The sequence below is a fragment of the Schistocerca gregaria genome, unplaced genomic scaffold (assembly GCF_023897955.1).
Source record: "Schistocerca gregaria isolate iqSchGreg1 unplaced genomic scaffold, iqSchGreg1.2 ptg000920l, whole genome shotgun sequence".
Classification (NCBI taxonomy): Eukaryota; Metazoa; Arthropoda; class Insecta; order Orthoptera; family Acrididae; genus Schistocerca; species Schistocerca gregaria.
Window position 1 is genome coordinate 110,001 of NW_026062277.1, and position 5,000 is coordinate 115,000.

Sequence of the window (5,000 nt, forward strand, 5' to 3'; positions counted from 1 at the left end):
TAACCTAACCCACGTTGTCCCTTAACCTAACCCACGTTGTCCCTTAACCTAACCCACGTTGTCCCTTAACCTAACCCACGTTGTCCCTTAACCTAACCCACGTTGTCCCTTAACCTAACCCACGTTGTCCCTTAACCTAACCCACGTTGTCCCTTAACCTAACCCACGTTGTCCCTTAACCTAACCCACGTTGTCCCTTAACCTAACCCACGTTGTCCCTTAACCTAACCCACGTTGTCCCTTAACCTAACCCACGTTGTCCCTTAACCTAACCCACGTTGTCCCTTAACCTAACCCACGTTGTCCCTTAACCTAACTCACGTTGTCCCTTTGCCTAACATAGTTCACTGCTCGGAATCTCTGGTGTCGTTGTTATCCTCATGTAGATGTCTTGCGAGTGTTGCTTACTTTCCACATATTCCCGCTATCCACTGTCAATTGTACTGCAATAGGACTATATCGGCCCCCCCCCCCCTCTGTCCCCCTCTTTGTGTCTCTGTCCTCTCAAGCTGGTCGGTCTGGCGTGTGAGTGTTAAATGAGCCTCGCAGCTGTTCAGTTGCATTCAGATGTCGACGCCCTCAGTGTACGTCGTGGTATGGTCTGTGTCCATTGTCCGCTGATGTCGTACGCGTAACCCACACGCTGTACCGATCATCGGTAGTTACGTACAGAGTGAAGTAGTGTGATACGTGTGACTGTACGCTGGCTGTGCCCAACGGTGTCGAATCTCAATTTCCATATGTTGTGCTCGATGCTACTTGTCTCGTCTCCCAATAACAGCTAGGTTGCACTGTGGTACGCCGTAGAGGCGTGTGGGAGGAACGTACGAACGCATTGTATGTCACCCTGGGTCGCTGGGGGTGGTGGTGCGGTGAGTCAGGTCAGGTCAGGTCAGGTCAGGTCAGCGTGAGCCGTCTGATGTAGTGACGCGTGTATTCCGACTTTGTCGTATTGCCTCACACAAAGTGCTACCCTGGTGGACCGCGTTCCATATCTGGGACATGCCGCAGATGCCGGTTGACAGTGGATCGCGGAAGGGACATCGCATACTTGCGCGGGCCACCTTCCACGTGTTCTCTTCTGCACATGTCGCAGTGTGTATGTGGTCTGATGTAGCGTGTCGTGACACATGACATCCTGGCATGCAAGAATTGTTGAATTCGCAAATGTAGGTGGACATCTACGTTTACTGCCCAAGATACGCAAATGAACTGGAAATCCGTTGTTGAGCGGTTGTTCACGCTGGAGGTGAATCTGTGATGGCGACGATCGGTACAGCTATTAACCGGTTGTTTCAGCGGTACCCGCCACATCCACACACGTGACTAGGCCCATGTGGGTATGAAGCGATACGCGGCGGTGGCTTGGTGGGACTGTTCCCGGCCGGTGAAGGGGGGCCGCCCGGCGTGTTGGCCGCGCGCTGCGTGGGCGCACGCGCAACAGCCGGCTGGTGGGGGGCGCCGAGTGGCAGGAGCGCCAGCCGACGGGCCCGGCAGGCGGCGCAGCTACGCTGCGGCGCACCCTGCACGCGGCGCCTGGCGGCCAAAGTTGGTTCAGCCGAGCCCGGTGCGAAGCGCGGTGGACATCTGCAGTGTGCTGGTCTGATTGAGGACTGTGTGCGTTGAGGATGCGCCGCCGCCTGGCACTCGGCGCCGCGACGCCGTCTGCTGCTCGGTCGCCCCAGCGGTTCTCGCAGGTGGTTTGTATCGCAGTTGTGCGGACGTGTTGGCGCGTGCGCTGTGCTGGGAGAGTTCGCTTCTGCACCCAAGTGGGGCTTTGCCCTTGTGTGGCGCTGGCGTTGGAGCTGCCGGTCACCATAGGTGGCGCGTGTTGTCTCCCGCCGGCAATGCCACGACAGCACGCTCCCGGGCCTCTGTCGGCAGCGGCAAGCTCAGTTGGGAGCAAGGGTGTTCGCACTAAATCGCCTAACTCCGGGCGATTGCGCCTCTCTCGAAACCGACCAAGTACCTAGGACGGCGCTGCGCGCCGCCGGGACCTGAGAGGGTTTCGAGGTGTATCGTGCAGGGGAGCTCGGCCTCCTCCTGTTTGCAGAATAATTGAGCGGACGCTTGCGTGTTCGCGCGGGCCCCCGGGACACACTCCCGGGCGGCCGGCTGCTCAGCTCTAGTTGACGCAGCTCCCTGGTTGATCCTGCCAGTAGTCATATGCTTGTCTCAAAGATTAAGCCATGCATGTCTCAGTACAAGCCGCATTAAGGTGAAACCGCGAATGGCTCATTAAATCAGTTATGGTTCCTTAGATCGTACCCACGTTACTTGGATAACTGTGGTAATTCTAGAGCTAATACATGCAAACAGAGTCCCGACCAGAGATGGAAGGGACGCTTTTATTAGATCAAAACCAATCGGATTGGCTTGTCTGGTCCGTTTGCCTTGGTGACTCTGAATAACTTTGGGCTGATCGCACGGTCCTCGTACCGGCGACGCATCTTTCAAATGTCTGCCTTATCAACTGTCGATGGTAGGTTCTGCGCCTACCATGGTTGTAACGGGTAACGGGGAATCAGGGTTCGATTCCGGAGAGGGAGCCTGAGAAACGGCTACCACATCCAAGGAAGGCAGCAGGCGCGCAAATTACCCACTCCCGGCACGGGGAGGTAGTGACGAAAAATAACGATACGGGACTCATCCGAGGCCCCGTAATCGGAATGAGTACACTTTAAATCCTTTAACGAGTATCTATTGGAGGGCAAGTCTGGTGCCAGCAGCCGCGGTAATTCCAGCTCCAATAGCGTATATTAAAGTTGTTGCGGTTAAAAAGCTCGTAGTTGGATTTGTGTCCCACGCTGTTGGTTCACCGCCCGTCGGTGTTTAACTGGCATGTATCGTGGGACGTCCTGCCGGTGGGGCGAGCCGAAGGGGTGCTTTCGCGTCCCGAGGCGGACCCCGTTTAAATCCTACCAGGGTGCTCTTTGTTGAGTGTCTCGGTGGGCCGGCACGTTTACTTTGAACAAATTAGAGTGCTTAAAGCAGGCAAGCCCGCCTGAATACTGTGTGCATGGAATAATGGAATAGGACCTCGGTTCTATTTTGTTGGTTTTCGGAACCCGAGGTAATGATTAATAGGGACAGGCGGGGGCATTCGTATTGCGACGTTAGAGGTGAAATTCTTGGATCGTCGCAAGACGAACAGAAGCGAAAGCATTTGCCAAGTATGTTTTCATTAATCAAGAACGAAAGTTAGAGGTTCGAAGGCGATCAGATACCGCCCTAGTTCTAACCATAAACGATGCCAGCCAGCGATCCGCCGCAGTTCCTCCGATGACTCGGCGGGCAGCCTCCGGGAAACCAAAGCTTTTGGGTTCCGGGGGAAGTATGGTTGCAAAGCTGAAACTTAAAGGAATTGACGGAAGGGCACCACCAGGAGTGGAGCCTGCGGCTTAATTTGACTCAACACGGGAAACCTCACCAGGCCCGGACACCGGAAGGATTGACAGATTGATAGCTCTTTCTTGATTCGGTGGGTGGTGGTGCATGGCCGTTCTTAGTTGGTGGAGCGATTTGTCTGGTTAATTCCGATAACGAACGAGACTCTAGCCTGCTAACTAGTCGCGTGACATCCTTCGTGCTGTCAGCGATTACTTTTCTTCTTAGAGGGACAGGCGGCTTCTAGCCGCACGAGATTGAGCAATAACAGGTCTGTGATGCCCTTAGATGTTCTGGGCCGCACGCGCGCTACACTGAAGGAATCAGCGTGTCTTCCTAGGCCGAAAGGTCGGGGTAACCCGCTGAACCTCCTTCGTGCTAGGGATTGGGGCTTGCAATTGTTCCCCATGAACGAGGAATTCCCAGTAAGCGCGAGTCATAAGCTCGCGTTGATTACGTCCCTGCCCTTTGTACACACCGCCCGTCGCTACTACCGATTGAATGATTTAGTGAGGTCTTCGGACTGGTACGCGGCATCGACTCTGTCGTTGCCGATGCTACCGGAAAGATGACCAAACTTGATCATTTAGAGGAAGTAAAAGTCGTAACAAGGTTTCCGTAGGTGAACCTGCGGAAGGATCATTACCGACTAGACTGCATGTCTTTCGATGTGCGTGTCGTGTCGCGCAACACGCTACCTGTACGGCAGTGGCCGTGCGCCGCGTGCGGAACCACGCGTGCCTCTCAAAACTAGCGGAAGTGTTGTTGTTGTTGTGTGGTACGAGCGCTGAAGCTCTGGAGCGGCTGGCCTGCGGTACCTGGCGCCTGGCGCCGGTTTTGAATGACGTTCGCCCGAGTGCCTGTCCGCTCCGGTGTGGAGCCGTACGACGCCCATCGGCTGTGAGGCCGTTGGACACAAAAAAAATAGTGGAACAGGGGCCGTCAGACGCCTCAGTCCCGCAAATGCTACTGTCTTGAAAGAGACAGTGGGAGACTGAAAAGGAAAAGATCACCCAGGACGGTGGATCACTCGGCTCGTGGGTCGATGAAGAACGCAGCAAATTGCGCGTCGACATGTGAACTGCAGGACACATGAACATCGACGTTTCGAACGCACATTGCGGTCCATGGATTCCGTTCCCGGGCCACGTCTGGCTGAGGGTCGGCTACGTATACTGAAGCGCGCGGCGTTTGTCCCGCTTCGGAGACGTGGGAGTGTCGTGGTCGCCTGTGTGGCCGGCCGCGTCTCCTTAAACGTGCGATGCGCGCCCGTCGCCTGGCGGTTCGCATACCGGTACTTTCTCGGTAGCGTGCACAGCCGGCTGGCGGTGTGGCGTGCGACACCTCGTACAACGACCTCAGAGCAGGCGAGACTACCCGCTGAATTTAAGCATATTACTAAGCGGAGGAAAAGAAACTAACAAGGATTCCCCCAGTAGCGGCGAGCGAACAGGGAAGAGTCCAGCACCGAACCCCGCAGGCTGCCGCCTGTCGTGGCATGTGGTGTTTGGGAGGGTCCACTACCCCGACGCCTCGCGCCGAGCCCAAGTCCAACTTGAATGAGGCCACGGCCCGTAGAGGGTGCCAGGCCCGTAGCGGCCGGTGCGAGCGTC

At 56.0% G+C, this 5,000-nt stretch overlaps 3 non-coding genes across 3 annotated transcripts in view; all 3 read left to right on the plus strand.

The window, feature by feature from the left end:
- Nucleotides 1-2,139: 2,139 nt before the first annotated feature.
- LOC126325377 (small subunit ribosomal RNA) lies at nucleotides 2,140-4,032 on the plus strand. Its single transcript, XR_007560062.1, has one exon. It is a non-coding gene; the product is annotated as a small subunit ribosomal RNA (ribosomal RNA).
- Nucleotides 4,033-4,397: 365 nt separating this feature from the next.
- LOC126325351 (5.8S ribosomal RNA) lies at nucleotides 4,398-4,552 on the plus strand. Its single transcript, XR_007560038.1, has one exon. It is a non-coding gene; the product is annotated as a 5.8S ribosomal RNA (ribosomal RNA).
- Nucleotides 4,553-4,740: 188 nt separating this feature from the next.
- LOC126325326 (large subunit ribosomal RNA) overlaps nucleotides 4,741-5,000 on the plus strand; it is a 4,222-nt gene continuing 3,962 nt past the window's right edge. The window contains exon 1 of the ribosomal RNA XR_007560017.1: nucleotides 4,741-5,000. This exon is cut by the window's right edge and continues 3,962 nt beyond it. This is a non-coding gene — a ribosomal RNA (large subunit ribosomal RNA).